Source organism: Panthera pardus, unplaced genomic scaffold (assembly GCF_024362965.1).
Source record: "Panthera pardus isolate Hobbes unplaced genomic scaffold, ASM2436296v1 HiC_scaffold_17, whole genome shotgun sequence".
NCBI lineage: Eukaryota > Metazoa > Chordata > Mammalia > Carnivora > Felidae > Panthera > Panthera pardus.
The window spans coordinates 7,423,674-7,444,772 of NW_026526732.1; positions in this window are offsets into that span (position 1 = coordinate 7,423,674).

A 21,099-nucleotide genomic window follows, 5' to 3' on the forward strand; every position below is an offset into this window, starting at 1 on the left:
CCTAGAACATCAATTTAAATCTACATTTACAATGAGAAGCTCACACCCTGGTCTTCACACGTGATTTTCCATCTGCCTAGAATTTTTACAGCCCTCTTCACAACCCTCTCCTCTCTGCTTTGGCTGACCAATCTCAGGTCTCCATTTAATCAGCTTTTCCGGAAACCCTTCTCTTGCCATCCTGGCCTTCATTGAGGGTCTTTGCTCATTGAGGGTCTATGTTCCCAGAGCTGTGCTTCTTCCCACATCACAGCAATACCAGAAAATTCTCCAACTCTCCAGATAGCACCTGGGTGTCCTACAAGTCAGTTCTGACACTACCAGGAGTAGGTGTCAGACCCCACAGGTTAGAGCTCAATTCCACAAGACTACCCTCACTTGAGACGTGGTGCAAGTCCCAGGTTACCACCTGTAATTCTCATTGGCTATGAATCCGGAGTTCCCATGGTTGCCTCCTCAGGCTCAGTAACTTGCTAGAATGACTCACAAAACTCAGGAGAGTGCTTTACTTACTACTACGGGCTCGTGATGAAGAATCCAGACTCAAGAATCACTGAATGCAGAGATGCATAGGGCAGGGATGGGATGGGATCAGATGCGTGTGCAGAGCTCCCGTGTCCTCTGCAGGGGCCCCGCCTTCTCAGCACCAAGTGGGAAGCTCTCTGAAACCCGTTGTTTAGGGGTTTCTATGGAGGATTCATTAAGTAGACATGATTGATGAAATCATTGGCCATTAGTAATTAACTCCATCGCCAGCCTTCTGGAGACAACCGGTTACGGACTGGGGCTGAAAGTTCCAGCCTCTAATCATACCTTGGTTTTTCTGGCAAGCAGCCCCCATCTTGTAGCCATCTGGGCCCCCCCCAACCACAGTCATCTCATTAGCATACAAAAGACACTCATCACTCCACAGAGATTCCAAAGCTTTGAAGAGCCATGTGCCAGGAATCAAATATGTATCTTATATTTATTTATACTTATTATAAGTATATATGTTATATATATTTATATTACATATATAAGTATAATTATATCTGATATTTATAATAAGTATATGTGTAAATATAGATATATGGCATTTATTATGTAAAACTTCACTCATTTATCCTCCCAGGAGCAGATAAGAACAGAACTATCATGCTAACCTTTGTCTCTAGCCCTAGGCTTGCCACAGACCAGGCTCCCTAGCCAGGGAACTTCATGCTTGAATTCTGAAGAAATCTACACGGAAAATCAAGCTTCAGTGGAAAGCTTACTTGCTGAGCCTAGACTCAGAGCTCAGTGACTTAACGATGTGTTGACCAGTATTACCCGGACAGATGTATCATTTTCCATTACAAACGTGTATCAGACACAAGCCAGGAAACCCTGGTGTCAGATGCGGTAACATTACCTCAAAGAGTTTCTGAGATATGTGGTCAAAGGGTTGGACTTTTAAACTCCCTATTATGACTTCACTGCCGTCCTTCCTCTCAGTGCCCCAGGTGACCTCACCTACGTGTCGAGTGTTCCTAAAAACTCTCCAACTGCACCAGCAGCAAAGGCTTACTCCACTGTGTTTCCTTTCTACAGATGGTTTGTTTCATCCACGATTCTTGGATCTTTAATTTCAACCTCAGGGAAACTGAAGTGACATTTTTGAAGAATGCTATTTGCAATCAAATCTCCACTCAGTGTTCTTTCCCTGTATAGTTTTCCTTATGTTTTTATTTTTTTTTATAAAATAGGTATTCCTTTAGTATGTGCTCATTACAGAACATAAAGAAGGCAAAAAGAAAAACCGCCATCTAGAAATAATTATTTTGCATCTTACGTGTTTCTACTTAAAGCATATGGTAAAACATCTTCTTATGTCAATAGATACCTTTTTTTAATATTTATTTATTTATTTTTGAGAGAGAGAAAGAGACAGAGCATGAGTGAGGGAGGGGCAGAGAGAGAGGGAGACACACAATCTGAAGCAGGGTCCAGGCTCTGAGCTGTCAGCACAGAGCCCGACGCGGGGCTCGAACCCATGAACCAGGAGATCATGACCTGAGCTGAAGTCGGACACTTAATCGACTAAGCCCCCCAGGTGCCCCTGTCAACAGATTTCTAAATTGACAATATTCCGGGGCTTCAACATGGTCTTCTGTATGCTAATTAAGTTAATAAGTATATCTTTTAAACTTTCAGATCTAAATCAAAAGCATGTTTTTTATATAGTCATTAAACAATTTGGTTATGAAAAGTATCCCGCAGCCCGAAAAATATGTTTGCAGTATAATGTTAAGTGAAAGGAGTTTACCAAAATTGTGTGTGTACTGTAACTGAAACTGTTGGAAAAATTCTAAGAAAAAAATGATTGAAGAACACACATTAAAATGCAGTTTGCTATGGTGATAAAATTATATGTGGTTTCTTTTTTACTTGTCTCTACTTTCCGTGTCTTTTGGCAGTGTGAAAACTCACTTTAAATGAAAATAATAGTTTTTTAATTTCCTGTGACAGTTAAAGTGGCTGATCTTGCATGCGGCCAAGGAGTGAAGCTTTTTCCACTCAGTAATTCTGTTCTTGAAGTACCTGAACTTGACTAAAATAACAAAACAGCAGACACACTCTACTGCTTCTTTCGGAGGAACTCTAGCCAACAGATTTGGGAGAGGTGGGCTGAGGGGCTGACTCTCTGGGAAGGTGCAATGGCCCTGGCCACCCAGCGCGAACGTGCCGTTTCTGAGCTTCTCGTGCACCTGCTCGGCCCAGCACGGAGAGGCGTCCTGACCCCTGGAAAGACTCTTGTTCCGTAAAAGGCAAAGAAATAGAAGGTCAGCGTGCCAACCTACGTGGCCACTTCTGTCTTATTCATAGGAAAGGAAAAAAGGTTTTATGTTTCTGACTTCTCCCTCAAAAAGCATCTCTCCCAGTGCGGACTCGATCGATGTCAGGAAGCTGGAATAATCCGGTGGCAGCTAACAGAGTGTGAGAACTCAAATCAATGTCATGCAAGGGGTGATGACCTTATTTTGTTCCTGAGTGATGGGAAATACAAACCCGCTTCTCTCTTTTGTGTAGTAAATTGAACAAAATGGAATAAAGTCATTTTGATTTCTTTTTAAAAATTTGAAATGCCGAGACGGTGTTGGGTGGAGACCACGGGATGAGGGCCGGCCCCGGGGCAGCACCACGCGCTGGGGCCTCCGAAAGGTCCTGTCACCTCCCTGATGGCCGCTGCTGCTTCTGTGCAGCCGGCCTCTGCCGAGGCTTCCCCGATCCGTGCTCGAGCCAGACTCCTCAAGAGGCCAACATCTTGGACACTGATGCCTCCCAAAGGAGCTTATCCTACTAAAAATAGGACCTACTGGAACCACAGCGAGCCCTTGATACTCACGAGGGACCATCAAGTGGTATTCGAGAATCCCTAAATTGTGAAATGTCTCTCTGCACGAGCAGCTGGCTTTATTCTGGGGGCCGTTTGTCACAAAGACATTCAGATGTCACGATCTCACACCTGTTCTGTGCATCATCCCAGCGAGCCCTCACTCTCTACAGCCTGTGCCCCTGCAGCGACCTCCAGATGCGGTGTCTGAATCGGACACCCTCTTTCCCCACATCGCCTGTGCCCTCCCTCCCTCCCTGCAGGCACTTGCTCCCTGTCCCTCCTCCACCCTCTCTGTCCCCCATCCTGGCTTGCTTTTCTCCACACCACTCACCTGTCCCTGAATGCACTGTGCAGTTTACTTGTTTATCTCGTCTCTGCCTGTCTCCCCTACTAGAATGTTAACTATGGGGACAGCTCATTTGCTGCACTTGTCTTGTTAATGTTAGATTAAAGTATAACCATCAATAATCAACCCAGGGGCTCCTGCCCACCCTCCTGCTCAGTGCCCAGCCCCTCAAATCTATGCAAAAACCACCTGACTGAGACAGAAGAGAGGTCAGAAGATGGATGGATGCTTCTCACCTGGGTTTTCAGAGTAGCGTCAATCCAGATCATCGAACATTGGAAGAACGTGGCACAAGAATACAGTCTTGACCCCTCAGTGGTTCTTGCAATTTCTTAACGTTAGAGGCAACTTGGGGAAATAATCTATCATCTGAAGAAATATTTATATGTTTATCTGCCTGTCTTTTTTCATTTTCTTTTCTTTCTATTAACTTCACGTGATCTGAAAATTAGTATTTCACATGACAAGAGAGTGTGTCTACTATGACTCCCTTTCTATGAAACGAACTCACATTCGTGCTGATAGGCACACCGACCCTTCCATCTGGACTCTTGGTGGAGTTTGATGATTGGCATGAAACTTACCAAAAGCAGTGCTGGCTTTTGGGGATGGTGAGATTTGGAGTGATTTTTCTGTTCTTGTGTTTTTCGATAGTACTTGAATTTTTTATGACAGTCATCATTTTTAGAGAAAAAAATACCACAATTCATTACTTAAAAGACAGAAGGCCAACAGAAATCTATAGACCAGCCTTATTTGTGAATGTGTACGGGGGGTTCATAGTGGGGTTCATGTGCAGGGTTCATGGCCATGCTGCAGTGCCCACGTGGGGAGAGCCTACAGGTGGAGAGGGTCACTGTGCTTCAGGGTGTTCAAGAGGTTCTATTACAGCTGAAATCCCATCTGCTGACCTGAATGTGTCCAAATGAGTCTGAATAGTGAGTTTGAACTATGGCCAGGGCTCCTGTCCTGATGGGCGTGTCCAGACGGACGTGAGGAGGGTAGCCGCGCAGACCAGGTACCTGGGGGCTTTCTGGTGACCCCTCGTTAATGGGATAATTCTATGTAGGCTTTCAGGCCACAAAATTTCCTTCAGCTGCTAAATATCCTTTCCCCGGTGCCTTACTACGTCTCTGCATTAATATTCATTTCCTGTTCTTATCAGTAGCTTATCCTACTACACGTGCATAAGCTACATTGCCTATGGTCCATAAAACTGAGTCTCTACCCATGTATTACGACTGAAATGTGAGCGTTTTAAATAAAGATCTGTAAGGACGTTTTCACCAATATATTAACCAATATATTAAAAGAACCACACTATAACTAGGGAAGTTTCAATACCATTCATGGAATGTTATATTAATATTAAAAATCTATAAATATGGCATTTCACAATATAGGCAAATAAAATGATCTCATTTGATGGCAAAATGACATTTGGTAAAAGTAAACATTTATTCTTACTGAATGATACTTAAAAAATGAGAAATTGAAGGATGTTGTCTCCGTTTCATAAAGAAGTGACTCATTGGTGAAACTATAGGTGTGCTCATTAAATTTAACCCCCGTTACAATAAGAAACATTGTGGTGACCATGACTGACTATTCACCCTTCACCTCTTCTCCCTCTTTTCCTGACAGACCTTGATTTTGTCTAGGTTTTTGCTCCTGTCCTATTCAGCCACAGGGGAAGGCGACCAAGCCCACCCCAGAGAAATAAAAACATCTCTCCAAAGTCTTGTACAGGAATGTTCAGAACAGCTTTATGCATAAGAGCAAAAAGGTAGAAGCAATCCTATGCCCATCAACTAATGAATAGATAAATAAAATGTGATGTGCCCGTAGACAGGAAGATTATTTGCCCATAAAAAGGAATGAAGTACCGAGAGATGTTACAACGTGGACAAACCTTAAAAACAATGCTAAGTGAAAGACGCAGAAGACCACATATTGTAGGATTCCTTTTATATGAGTTTTATATGAGTTGTCTAGGATAGGCAAGCCCAAGGGACAGAAAGTAGATTGATGATTGCCTAGGGCTGGGGGTGGAGGGAATGGGGACTTTCTTTCTTTTTTTACTTTTTTCAAAGATTATTTATTTTGAGAGAAAGGGGAAGAGAGAGAGAATCCCAAGAAGGCTCCATACGGTCAGCGCAAAGCCCGATGTGGGGCTCAGACCCACGAATTGTGAGATCATGATCTGAGCCAAAGCCAAGAGTCAGCCACTTAACCCATTGAGCCACCCAGGTGCCCCGGGTACAGACTTTCCTTCTGGGGTGATGGAAATGTTCTAAAGTTGATTCTGGTGATAAGTGAACAACCCTATGAATTTTATTAAAAGCTGTTGAATTATACAATTTAATGGGTGAATCGCATGCTATATGGATGAAACCTCAGTAAAGCTCCTACCAAAAAAAAAAAGAATGAATGAATGGAACATGGAGAAGAACAAGTATGACCTTGGTCTTTTGAGAGACTTGGTGGGCCCTCGGTAGGGGGAGAGATAAAGGGTGGAGGTAAGACGTTTGTTTTAAGATAGGATCGTGCCTACAGGGCAAGAGCCAGCACACAGAGAGAAGCTGAAAGTGCAGACTGTGACTGACTGTTCTAGAAAAGATATGATTACAGAAGGAGGACTAGCCTCAGGCAGGAAGGCTGGCTGGAGCCTCAGATTGTACTGCTAATGACTGCCCCCTTTTACGAAAAGCAGTGTGTCTTCGGAATGAGACCAATCCTGCTGCCCAAGTAAGGGCGGACAAGGCAGAGTCTGTGCCCGAGGCTGCACCTGCTCCGAGGACACTCCACGGGAGGCCACTTGCCTCACCTACTGGGAGAGACAGTGCACCAGTGGGAGATTCCATGGGAAGCCGGGGAATGGGACCCGTCAGCACAGAGCTGCCTCAGATCCTGCCAGAGCCTCCTGCACCTTTCTCCACACCAGGGAAGAGGGAGGAAAGCATGGAACGGGGCTTGGGACCCGGGTTCTAGTTCAGTTCTGTAGGGTATCTGTGAGAGATAGTAACCACTAAACAGATGTTCACATGAGGAAGAACGATTAGCGAATCGATTAACTGCATTTTATGTACATTTCTGGTCTCACGGGTAACTATTCAAATGTGGTCTTTTGCCCTTCATCAAACAGGCAGAAATATCAAGTGAGCCTGGATTCCTGCTCTACATTGGAACACTTTTCATTTTTTCAGTAGTTAAACAATTACGTTTAAAATAATTTCCTAACAATTAACTCCGATAATGCACATTCAAAAGAAACAGAAAATCATGACTCTCCTGACACCCTTTCCTGCAATCAGTTGGAATTCAGGGTTAAAACTGGGGCCACCTGATGTCTGATGTCAGAACAGCATGTCTTTACCTATTAGGGGTCCATTAAATATACCTTGACTTTAACTCAATTTGAGGAGGAAAACTTGATCTACATATATATTTTTAATGTTCCATCTTTCAGCCAGGTGGCTGGAGTTTCTCTTTTAAGAAGGTAATGTCACTGTGCTTACAAAGCATGGATGTATGGATGCCAATGGCAAAAGGTCTTCCCCAACCAAACTCTTGATTCAGGATGTTAAGATCAATGAAATAAGGGATTTTTTTAATGTTTATTTAGTTATTTTTGATAGAGAGGGCACCAATCGCGGGGAGGGGAGTGCAGAGAAAGAGAGGGAGACACAGAATCAGAAGTAGGCTCTAGGCTCTGAGCGCAACGCAGGGCTTGAACCCACAAACTATGAGATCATGATCTGAGCTGAAACCAGACATTTAACTGACTGAGCCACCCAGGTGCCCCAATGAAATAAGTTTTTTAAGCCACGTTTATGAGTTGGAAAACAATGAGTTTGTAAGTAATCAAGTTAATAAGTTATTTCTAATTCAACAATCTCACTTGTTTAAATTTCCTGGATAAAAGAGTGAAGTTCATACCAGAGAGTAGTTGCAGAAATGTTTGGATTAGCAGAGAAGGAGCAAACCAGGAAGTCATCCAGGTTGTGGTATGACATTAAGTGCCTAGAGAAGTGGGGAAAGAAGATGGACAGGAAGTAAAGAGGGGGGCACAGAGGACAGAGCACACCTCTCCACACCACCACGCCCTGGTCCTTGGCCTGTGTTCCCGTTTAACATTTACAACAATGGCATGTGCATTACCCATGTTACAAATGAAGAAAAGTGATTTCACAGAGGTACCTAATGTATCCCAGGCCATTCTATGTGGAAGCCATTTGGAAAAAAAAGAATATGGAGATCTTGGTAACCAAATAGACATGAGCAACCAAGATGGCCCCAGGTTATGAGTTCAGACATCACTGACAAAACCCCGAAAGGTGAGGAGGCCAAGACAGCTCCTCATCTATTACTGAATATGAGCCAAACTCCATAATGTAACCAGGTTCTATCAGATCTGTCAGAGCTCCGTTTCCAGACACATCCCCTTCTAATCATCCCACACACCATAGGCTCCAGGCAGATTGGCCCCTTCAGCTCCACCAGGCTTGATTTCTTCCCTGTCACTTCACACTTCTCTTCTGAGTGGATCACATCATATTCTGTCTGGTAATATGGCTCCCACACTAAGTTGTGACCACATTAAGAAAAGCGGTAAAAGTTAATCGTCTTGATTACCACTCTCTCCTCCCTCAGAGCCTAGAACTTATCCCTGGTACATAGAAGGTGCTTAATATTTCGTGAGTGAAAGTATGGATGCATGAATTGAGTTTAGCACCCTTCCCTGGCTGCTATGTATCTATACCATTTAGTAAGGATAAATGAGGAAGTCTGTCTTGAAAAAATATGAATGGAGATTATACAATTTCCATGATTTAAGTGTGTAGTCCCATTTAAATAAAAAAGCCTCCTCCATATATTTGATGGAACCTTCCTAGTTACAAGTGTAAGAACTCTGCATTTGCATTCAGGGGAGGGAGTCCTAGAAAGTAGCGGGATTGGTGCTGTCCCAGGTTTTCCATTCACCAGCTGTGAAGCCGGGACATCTCTGGACCACCACCACCCCACCCCAAGGCCTCAAGTGAAACCGGTGCGGACAATGGCGGTATCCACCTGTGGGGACCATGGAAGGATAAAAGGAAAACATAGATACAAAGTGTTTAGCACGATGTCTGCCCACAGGAAGTGCTCATGAGCAAATTGTTATAGTTCGCAGTAGTGATGACTGATTTTTGCCAGACTTAATTTAGGCAGGTAATTAACTCCTCTGTGCCTGAGTTATTTTTTTTCATCTATAAAATAAGGACAGTGATGACTGTCACATCTTCTTCACAGTGTTAAGAAAATACAACTAGAAGTTGTAAATATTCAAGACAGTTGCAAGAAAGAAGTATGTGCTCATGGTTCATGAGTTCCAAACCCATGTCGGGCTCTGTCCTGACAGCTCAGAGCCTGGAGCCTACTTTTCAGATTCTTTGTCTCCCTTTCTCTCTGTCCCTCCCTGCTCACACTCTCTCTGTCTGTCTCTCAAAAATAATAAACATTAAACAAAAATTTTTTAATAAAAAATTAAAATAAATGGCCATGCAAACTCCCTGTTGGCTCATCCATCCCATGAACTGAAACTTATTTTGCTTCCTCTGATACAAAATTTCTCAGCTTCAGCACTGAGGACATTCGGGGCTGGGTACTTCTCTGTTGTGAGCTGTCCTGTGCACTGTGGGACGTTTAGTGGCGTCCCTGGGCTCGTTCCCTTAGATGCCGTGACGGTCCCCTCCCTGTCGCCCCCAGTTGTAACAACCCAAAATGTCTCTAGACATCGTCCAATGTCCTCTGGGGAGCAAAGTCACTCCCCCTCGAGAGCCACCACCCTACCATGTTTCTAGAGTATTGCCTGCTTATATAATGTTATTTCATTAGAAAAATCTTCCTTTCAAATTCCCCGTGTGTCTGCACCAGGAGAGTTTTTACCTAAATTCAAACAGTTCTGCAAACTGTTTTCTCATCTGGCTAAAATTACCTAGTAACAGCAGTGCATTTCCTATGGGAAGACGTGCTCTGGAGTGACTGTTTCAGAGACAGTCCCTGGGTATTCCAGTAGTAAATTGTAAATGGCTCTTAGCCGCAGGAGAGATGACCTCTGAGAGAGGTAAAACATACAATTAAGGCAATTCAGGAGAATCTTGAATTCCACACGCTGTACTTTGCCTGTGGATAAACAGTGCCTGTACTTGGGTAGGCCACAATTCCTTTCTAGTACCTGTCAAGAATGCTTGAATTCACTTAAAATAAAAACCCAATTTCTCAGAAGCAAAATAACCAAATCAAGGTTTCTGCGTTCCCCACCAAAGTTCTCAGTTTCTCAACCCAAGGAAGTTTCTAATTGCTATTAAGATTTTCTGTAATGAGCAGGGGCGCCAGGGTGGCTCCGTCTGATTTCGGCTCAGGTCATGATCTCACAGTTCGTGAGTTTGAGCCCCGCGTCGGGCTCTGTGCTGACAGCTCAGAGCCTGTAGCCTGCTTCGGATTCTGTGTCTCCCTTTCTCTCTGCCCCTTTCCTGCTTGCATTCTGACTCTCTCTGTCTCTCAAAAATAAATAAACATTAAAAATTTAAAAAAAAAAAGATTTTCTGTAATGAGAAGTGATGGCATCCATTACTTGTGTAATTAAAAGCATGCTGCCAGGCACTCAAATATTTCTATATCAAATCCTGTTCCCAGGTACAAAATAATGGGCCAAGTACAGAGTGGATCCACATGACTTTTCCCTACATTATTTTCACAATGCCAACTAGATTGCAGCTTCTATTATTGAAAAGTGCACTGTATTTTACATATTTGGCAAATACCTACACAATTTAATTTCCTGTTGTCACTACTTCTTAAAGAGCTCTGTCTTCCTTCCATTTGAAAGGTTGAAATAAAACCTCAGTTGGCTGGAGAAAGCAATGGTTCTTCTTCAAAGATTCTTTTTGGTGGGTGATCGGGAGATGATTAGTACAGTGGAGTCTTACCGTTGGTACTTTCCACTGAGACAAAATCGAGTATTCACACTTGGTTATGAACCGTGAAAAGACACAACAGCACGCACAAAACAGTGCAGGCAATTCCACTGGCCCCTCCGCTGAGAAAGTGCATGTCCATACTGGATCTGCCATTTCTTTGCTCTTTCTTATATCTGGCCTCCATGAGTATGACTCCGTTATATTATTTTTATACAATGCAACTGATTTTATACAAATCAGCTATTTCAGCTGGTCCTCAGCCTGAGAAATAGTCATTTGTTTCAGCCCTGGAAGAAAAATTGATCATGTTGGATTTGTTGAGAAATAGATTGGTCTCCACAATGGCCGTCCCTTTCTAAGGAATTTTTAAGAGTAACGTTAATGAGGCACTGCTTTTTGCCATGTTTTCTGGACTGGGAATTTAACCAGATGTAAGTAACGATGCTTCCTTTGTTTCCCTATTTCCGGGCAGACAATGTCACCCTCTGCTGCCTTCTTAGGAGATGCCCAGTAGGCTTCTTACTGGATGTTATGTACGTTCACCCCATTCCTCTTCTGTGCGGGGAGACTCCAAGAGTTTCTTTTGACTTTTTTCTCTCTCTGGAATGCATGAAAAGGAGAACTATCCCCCCACAACACCTCTGTTCTGTATTTCCTCTGATCAAACAGCTTGTTATAACAGCCGCTCCCTTCCTCCCCTCCTCCTTGAGCCACACCATCTCCTATCAGCTTTTTATTGTTTCCTTCTTCTTTATTTCCTTAACAATTTAACCTGCTGTCTCGCTCGAGCATTTTGCAGGTTCCAAAGATGCAAAGGAGAGCCGGTTGCAGCCCGAAGTCCAAGGACAGTAGATAAGGTACACAAATCCATAGAATCCAAAGTCAAAGGTAGACATTCTAGAACTTTCCATGTTATAAAAGACAATTTCTGAGGCACCTGGCTGGCTCAGTCAGTTAAGCGTCTGACTTCGGCTTAGGTCATGATCTCACAGTCTGTGGGTTTGAGCCCCGTGAAAGGCTCTGAGCTGACAGCTCAGAGCCTGGAGCCTGCTTCCTATCCTGTGTCTCGCTCTCTCTCTCTCTCTCTCTCTGCCCTTCCACTGCTCACACTCTCTCTCTGTCTCTCAAAAATAAATAAACATTTAAAAATTGTTTTAAAAAGAAGACAATTTCTCACCAATAGAATGGATACTGGCATAAGATTTGCCACTGTATAAACCTTTTAAAGTTGTTCACAGATATTGAGTATTCCATCATTTTGACTTGACATCAAATCAGTGCATTTTGCTTTCAGACATGAAGCTGATTGTTCCAGCCAGAAAGTATCGTGTGAATTTGCAAGACACAAATAAATGTTAAAAGAAAATTCCTCGATTAGAAATACAAGAAATCCTGTGAGAAAAATTATCTCGTTGGTAGTATGTTCATACTTGTCACCTACAAGGCTTTTTATTTTTTTATTTTTTTTTTAAATTTTTTTTTTCAACGTTTTTTATTTATTTTTGGGACAGAGAGAGACAGAGCATGAACGGGGGAGGGGCAGAGAGAGAGGGAGACACAGAATCGGAAACAGGCTCCAGGCTCCGAGCCATCAGCCCAGAACCTGACGCGGGGCTCGAACTCACGGACCGCGAGATCGTGACCTGGCTGAAGTCGGACGCTTAACCGACTGCGCCACCCAGGCGCCCCTAGGCTTTTTAAAAATGTACCTTGAATGAAGGTGAAAGAGTACATTTTCCCCTGAACCTGAAAATAAGTATCCGTGTATCGGAAGTCTTGTCCTTCTATCCTTGAGGTTCATGCTAACTCAGGCAGGGCACAAATAGAATAAAATGCTTGAGCTCTAAGACCCAGCTCTCGAACTACAGTGCACAGAGGTAACAGAACAAGGAAATGAGTTTGCTTCCCTCTGAAGAAAGAGGCATTAAGAGCTTCACTTCTGTCTCTCTGTTTGTCATTGCCGGTAATGGAAAGATCTAAACAGATGTTTGTGAGTGCATCTCTTGTTGAAAAAAACACACACAATATCTTGTTAGAGTTAATAGTAATAACTAACAATAATCATGTACCGAGAACTTACGTGCCAGGCATTGTGGGAAGAATTTCACATGTACAACCTCATCTTGCCTTCTCTTTCACAGCCCTCAGAGAGAGTTGACTTCATCTGACCCAGGAAGAGAGAGACCCATGAAGAGGTTGACCTGCTCAAGGTCACCCAGGTGGGAAGTGATCTCACCTGCCTCCTTGGGCTGAGCTCTGGGTTTTAACCACCTTGCGGTGCAGCACATTGTTCAGGGTCAGGGGTCATCGATGCAGACACTATTCCACATGTATCTTTCATTTCAAAAAGAACACATCATATCAGGTAGAGAACAGTTTATGTGGCAGGATTATTTACTCACCCAATCTATCAAGTATGGTCAAGTGACTAATTCAGAGTTTTGAAAACACATCAGAATCAAACGTTCTGACACCCCAGAGGTGCACCAAAGCATACACGTGGTGTCATCGGAAAACATCAGTGACCGAGCGAAATGTGACTTAAGACAGGGCTCCATAAATTTACTGGCTGATTTTGTCAACAATTTCTGTTCTCTGGTTTTTATCTAAGGTCAGTATTGTCCCTTCACAGTGGGAAAATTACAATGCTCCTTTCATCCAAGTAGTTGGCAATTTTATCGGATGCTATGTTATTTACCCTCTCTTGTGATTGTTCTGATGTTTTATCACTTCCTTTAAGAAATCTATCATTGGATTTTAAAGATAAAAGTTAAAGTGATGCAGTTTACAAAATAACCAAAATATGTCCTTATTCCCACTATTTTAACATCGCGAACAACACCACAGATATTGATATTCTTGTTACCAGTGTCTTTTATATCTTGTAGGAAATTAGTCACAAGTGTGATAAGATAGAACTGTTTGTTTTTAAGAGCCCCTGCCCCTCACTGTTTTGGGTAATATTTGAAGAATCACCATGCAAGAGGAAATATTGTGAATGTAGACTAAAAGAAACCATCCAGAAGATTCACGCAGATAAAGGAAGCAGGAGTAAAGAAAATCGATAGTTCGCAAAACAAATGGAATTTGGGGCACGTCCTAGTGCACCTGCCCAAAGCAGCCCAGTTCCTTCCCCCTGATTTAATGAAGAGTGACCACATCACATCAAATGTACTCTGAAACACATTTTTCAGGAATATAAAGCAGCCTCTGCCTGCACAATGGATGATTATCAAGCTGCTAGGGGCCAGCTTGTTCCTAGAATAGACCACAGGGATGGGGTCCCTCAGTTGTGCACCGAGAGATTGGTCCAGATGGGGAACAGTGAGGCTTTCGTCAGGCCATGGGCATGTCACATAGACAGTGCTCCGTAGAACACGAGGAAGGGAGAAATTGGGTGCAGGGTGGAAGGAGTCTTAGGAGTTGGGGAAGTTTTTAAAAACTCATCCTCCAACCTCAAGAGTCAAATTTCAGTCTTTCAAACAAAGTGGTGAGGAGAGAAGGAGGCCAAAATGAAAAAAGAAAGAAACGAAAGAAAATTCTCCGTAACTTTGTGTCTTCTAAAGAACATCGCTATTCACGTCAACTCTACATGCAGGACCTAAGTAACCTTGCTCCCTGGGACACTTTAGGATAATTGTCTGGTGTGCCCATAAAACTTACAGTAAAACCTTGGTGAGCAAGCATAATTCATTCTGGGAACATGCTTGTAATCCAAAGCACTTGTATATCAAAGAGAATTTCAAGAACCATTGGCTCAGTTGTGACCATGTGATGTTCGGCATCACGTTCGGTTCGTTGCAAGACATCGCTCATTTATCAAGTTAAAATTTATTAGAAATGTTTGCTCGTCTTACAGAACACTTACAGAACATACTACTCGCAATCCAAGGTTTTACTGTACTTAACAATAACTCACTGCTGATCTATTTATGCTAGAACGTGAGATACATAAAATCTTGAAAGGAAGCATAGGAAATATGGAAGAAAAGAAAGGAAAATAATCCACTGCCATAATGGAGAGAAAGACTGAATTTTGGCTATCTTAAGTTCTAATATTTTAAAAAAGTCACCATGATTATGAAATATATTTCTTCAGTGGTCTCTTTAAATGCTCTGCTACATAGTTAGGAGCAGAGCAGAAGGGACAAAAGGGGCTCCTGCGTGACTTGGTTGGTTAAGAGTCTGACTTCAGCTCAGGTCATGATCTCGCAGTCCGTGAGTTTGAGCCCCACATCGGGCTCTGTGCGGACAGGGTGGAGCCTGGAGCCTGCTTTGAATTCTGTGTCTCCTTCTCTCTCTGTCCCTCGCTCTATCTATCTCTCTCTCAAAAATAAATAAATATTTTTTTTTTTTAAAGGAGAGGGGCAGTCAGAACTGTACGTACCTGCTGTGTGCACAGCCCTACACCTTGCACACGTGGTCCCCTTTAAGGGGATTCTTTAAATAGGATTTTCTGCTGGCACTATTTGGTACCAAATACAAGAGAAAAACTTTCCTCTTAGATATGAAGGGGGAAAGTCTGCCTTACTGAACAGTGTCCCCTATGGCAATGAATGTGCTGTCAGTTCCCACAAAAGCCTCTTTGTGGCAGATGTGATACAATGAATGCAATCACAGCAGAAGCTGGGCCCTTCTCTGTGGATGGACGCGAAATCCTACAATGCAGAGCTTCATCCTCCTCCTGCTTTCCTTTTTACAATCCTGGTTTGCCTCCCCAATAGTTTAAGTGGTGCCGTGGCCTGGGAGCTTCTAAGATATGAGGTACAATCACCAGGAACTTCTGTTTCCCTTTGAACAGGTCTGCCAACTCCCCGACGCTTCCCCTAGCCACGAGTAACATAAATATCACCCAACTAATGACAAAAAGCCACAGTGGCAAAATATATATCCTGTCAGGTGTAAGGTTTCTGCCAAGATCAGCGAGAAGAGCTTGAAGGTCGTGTAGTTCCCACGTGGGGTTCATGCACTGCACGCGGTCACATGCCTGTTCCAACCTGAAGACACATCGAAAAGGATTTTTCATTCACTCATCCATCCCCTCATTCATTCAACTAACGTTTATTTCTGGACTCTCTGTGTGTCACCTTGTGCCAGATCCTGAGTTGGGCTGGTTAAGCAGGGAGGGGTAAAAGAGTAGTTTCAAGGTTGAAAATTACATCATCTCTGGAAAAAAAAGAGCTATAGAAACATTGTATTAGATCATAGTATTGAGGGGCGCCTGGGTGGCTCAGTCGGTTGAACGTCCGACTTTGGCTCAGGTCATGATCTCGTGGTCTGTGGGTCCCAGCCCCGCATCGGGCTCTGTGCTGACAGCTCAGAGCCTGGAGCCTGCTTCGGATTCTGTGTCTCCCTCTCTCTCTGCCCCTCCCCTGCTCATGCTCTGTCTCTCTCTGTCAAAAATAAATAAACATTAAAAAAAAAACTATATTAGATCATAGTATTGAAGCAATGTTAAATCCCTTAAGATTATAATTACATCATTATGTAGGAAAATGCCATTGTTCTTAAGAGATATATATGTAGGGATAAAGTGTCATGATGTGTGCAGTTATTAAAAAGTTTTTCAAGAAGTATGTGTGAGTATGTATATGTATATGTATATATACACACATACAGAGAGAGACCGAATGTCACAAAATAGTAATGATTGGTGAATCTAGGTCAAGAGAATGGGGGTGTTCGTTACATTTATCTTGCACTTTTTCTATGTTTTTAAATTTTTCACAGTACAAAGTCAGAGGAAAATTTATCATCTCTGACTTCAAGGAGCTTACTATCCAGAGATCAATTTTTTCTAACAAAAAAGGAAGATAGGGAAGGACTAAATTTAATGTTTATTTATTTTTGAGATAGAGACAAAGCATGAGTGGGGAGGGGCAGGGAGAGAGGGAGACACAGAATCCGAAGCAGTCTCCAGGCTCTGAGCTGTCAGCACAGAGCCTGACGCAGGGCTTGAACCCACAAACCGTGAGATCATGACCTGAGCCGAAGCCGGTCGTTTAACGGATTGAGCCACCCAGGTGCCCCAAGAGAAGGATGAAATTTAAAAAATGTAGGATCAAAGTCACTGGAAGGATGTCGAAACTGGTAAACCAAGGCTGGAACTCTTTGGCGAGGAGGTCTTGGTGGTTTGTGGCCACACCCACAAACTGAGCTATAAAAAAGGAAGGCCCGAGGCAGATGCGCTTGGGTCCAGCCGAGCCCACGGTGGATGCTGTCAGGAAACAAACACTGCAAGGCTCTTGGAGGCCCTCCTCCCCAGCCCCTGGAGGGGGTCTCCTACCCCATTGCTCAGAGATGACAATGGCAACACCGTGACTGGGGCGAGGCCACCGACTTCATGTTACAGGTGCCTGCAGTCACCGAGCGATGGCCAGGTAACGCTTGAATGGATATTTAGTAACAAGGAAAGTAGAGGGGATGGGGATGTTTAGGAACATAAATCAGAAAGAATGTGGAGCAAACTCCCCTGCTTTGTCTTTATTCAGAAGGACTTCACAGAAGGTGATGGAAACCAACGTGGGAAAGCAGCTGGCCAGCCAAGCCTAACTGGGCCAGGGGCTGTGGGGCTCTTCCCTGCTACTGTTGGGGGCTTGGTGCCGCCATGAGACTAGAAGAAGCTTGAGCTTCTTTGTTGATGGCATTAACACAAGAGGACGAAGAGAGAAGAGTGGCTCTAGGGCCTGTTGGGAAGGGGTCGGGGTTACGGACCTGAGAGCAAGGCTCAGGTTCAGGCTCTAATGACCTCACGGCCAGGCTGGTGTTGACTTGGCCTGGAAAGCTGAGGTTTCCCTGCAACCCCTGAGTCACCCAGGATGGGATGACAGCCAAGCCTTCTCCCCAAGGACAAAGGGCCACCTGCGAAGCTGTGAGGCTTAATCGTCCTTCCCTCTCCGCTACATGATTACTGCAGGGAGATGTCACTGCTCGCTGTAAGCAAGTCCCCTCCGTCACAAATAACAGTATCAGAAGTTGGGGAAACACTCTCAGGAGTGGAGAAGAGCAAAGGTGGACCCTGGAGAGAATGTTCTCCACCGAGGCAGGAGCTGTAATCCTCTCCCTATCGCCAGCCAATTACAGGTCCAGGACTCAGACCTCAGCCTGTTCCACGACAAAGCCCGAGTCTTTCTGTGCCACCGTGGACTCACAGAACCACAGGACGCTGTCTCACCATCTGACCCAGAATCGAAGGTTTCCTGTCATTCCAGTCCTGTGTGCTGACGTTAGCACCCCTGTGGGACTTTCTAATGTCCCGACTTTGTGGTTCTTGACCCTGCAATGCTTCTGACCTGTGGGTCACCTCATCTAGCAATCGTAACAATCCCCGCACGCCTGGTGCCTGCCCTGACCTCCAGTCCTGTTTGCCATCTTGGTTCCCAGGCCCAGATTTCTCTGCTTTGTTAGATTTGTTCCACCGGAAGATCATGCTCTAAAACTCCAGCTGGGGCCCCACTCTGACCTGAAATACCTTCTCATTCATTCTGAGTCCCAGCCACTGTGCAGATGATCCTCATGGTCTCTTTTAGTTGTAAAAAGCACTTGTACCTTTTATTATCTATCTATTATCTATCTAATACTTGTACCTTTTATTAACTCCTAAATCCTTAAGTCAGTTGCGTCCATCCCCATGCTTCTGTTTTTCAGGAAGAACTATTTTTTACTCTGGCAAAGCTAACCCCTCATTCATCTCTGCTTTTGACTCCTTCCTACACCCTCTAGGGTCTTGTTTTAGTTATTCTTCCTTATTTTTGAGATTTTTGATCACTCTGTTTGGGGCTCCTTGTTCCCAGACAGCATATCCAATCTTTCTCTGACACTCCTCACAGATCATGAAACCCAAAGCGCTTTCCTCCACCAAGACAAGTGGCCATAGAATGTTCTGGAGCAGAAAGATTCTACGGCTTGTACCACGTGTTTCCAGGGAAGCCAGCCTGAACGCCGGCTATGACTGCCTGCACCAGAGATTGGTGTTCAAGCCAAAGGAAAATTCTTCCCGCCTGGACACCAAGGAAGCCAACAGAGTGTGAGGCAATTAAGACACAAACTGTGACATAGGTGCTCCATTCAGATCCTGTCCCAGAAACATAGCTCTAAAGTACAACCCAAAGAAGGTCATTGACCTGTTGAGTCCTAAACTGGGGTGGGTCTGTTTTCCAGTTCTTCACCAACATGGTGGTACATCCCAGTGTGGAACATGCTGGATGCAAATAGCTTCCATGCTTTCTAAACCCACCACTTGAGAGAATCCGAGGTACGCGGTTTCCTTTTCCTCCATCCTGCACCCCTTCCTGTGGGATGTCATGGGTAGTGCAATCAGCGAGTCTAGCCCTGCACAGGCCATGGTGTTCTGTCACCCCTCAACAAATGATTGAAGCTCAGCACGTGTATTTGACCAAAGCAGCCTCCTGCCATTTCATATCTCCACAGTGCCTTGCATTACTTCTCTTCTCTCTCATGGGTTATTTGTACTCCCATTTCAACACCTATGGTGCCTCGAGTTTGTCACTACCTTCCTGTTGTCACTGGCACTACCATCGGGCTTCCACCTAGACTTTCTGACCTCACGCCCCTCCTGCCAATCCATCCTATATAACTCTTAAAAGGCAATATTGTCAGTTCTCACAGTGGTAATTCTTGGCTCAGGGAAATACTGTTTTGTGATTTTATAACACTTAGAGGAGGGGTGTCTGGGTGGCTCAGTCAGTTGAGTGTCCGACTCTTAATATTGGCTCAGGTCATGATCCCAGAGTCATGGACCAAGTCCTGAATTAGGCTTAGCATGGAACGTGCTTAGGATTCTCTCTCTCTCGCTCTCGCTCTCGCTCTCTCTATCTCTCACTCTCAAATAAAAATTTAAAAAGAACTTTAATTTAAAAAACAATAAATAAAAAAACAATTGAACTCTCAGAGTATATTCAGTTTGGTTATCCAAGCTAGAGGTTCTTGTCCAGGGTCAGAGCAGGCAGGGACGCATGTTTCTTCTGTCTTCACAGACAGAATCTTTGTGTCGGAGCTATAGATAAGAAGCTCTCCCCTCCTCTGTTCTAGAAACTTCTTGTTCTGTCCTGTGGAGCTAGATGAGAAAGCCAAAGTTCTTGGCAAACACAACCCATTGTTCCTATAAGAAAGATCCTTGGTGTCAGAAGGAGGGGTCTTGGGTTCAAAGAGAATAAATGAACCAAGAGATACCTCTGAGAATAGAACCTGAAGAGCTTGCCCCAGAACCAGCCCTTGTGTTCAGGAAGATCTGTCTCTCTTCACATTTTCATCCTTCACAGTCTTTATTGGAGGTTATCTTTTTTAATATTTATGCCTTCAAATGCCCCTACATGCAAGTACAAAAGCATAATCTGATTGATTGGAATAGAGTTCTAATGTATATGTAATAATATTAAATGATGAAACTAAAATAAATTGCTTTTTCTTTCTTCCCCCATTTTTCATACAAGGCTTTTGGCTTTCTTAAGGCAATTAAATACCTTTTTATGATTTAGACATCTTCAACATTTAGAAGCAACGATGGTTTTCCAAAAATGGTAAGCACAAAGCTATTAGATTATTTCAAAAAAACTTTTTTAATTATTTTCTCCTATCCTTCTCCTGTCACACTGTGGCTGATGAGCTGATGACCAACATTAAGTGATAAGAATAACAAAATAAATAACCCTTGAGTGTTCTTCCCACCCACCCCAGCCCCGACCCTTGGCTGAGCAGCTACTACAGGGGAATTTAGATGTTGTTGGTTAAAGCAGTTGCATCCAAGGGTCAAGGACAGAAGAAAAAATGGCAAAACTGGAAAGGCAAACTGAACTGGATTGACCTTAAGGGTTGAGCAACTTCTCACGGGAAAAAGAAAAATGGATCTAGAAGAGGGTTGTGGAGGAAAGCCAGATCGGGGGACGAGCACTCATAAAGCTGAAGTCTTAGACATTTGGGAGTCTGGGGGATAGATGGGGGGGAAGCTATTGCCACATGAGCTGTGTGAGATTTTGAGAGCCAGAAGGAATGGGCAAAGAGGATTTTAAGAGAAGCTGGAGTGTAAGAATGTACTCCTTTAGAGACATGGCAGTAAAGGCTCAAGTTACTTTCAATTACGGGATTTCTTCTGAATGGGATTCTGGCCAGAGACAGGCCTTAAGACGAGCAAGAGCTGATGTCTTTATGCAGATTAAATTTACAAGATAAGAGTAAAATTAATTTAGGAAGACTGGCATAGGCTTCCCTGTTCCCCAGGGAACTTTTAATGTCTGATTCCCAGCTGAAACTTTGTTCCCTGGGTGTGGAAAGAAAGAGTCCATTTACTAGACAATGGCCAGTGCAAAAATTCAAATCCACACATCCTTGTAAAAGGCACTTTTTGCATAGACTAGAAGACCTTTCTAGCATTGCAAAGCCTCCTTCTAACCCATGTATGATCAGGGCCTTGTCTA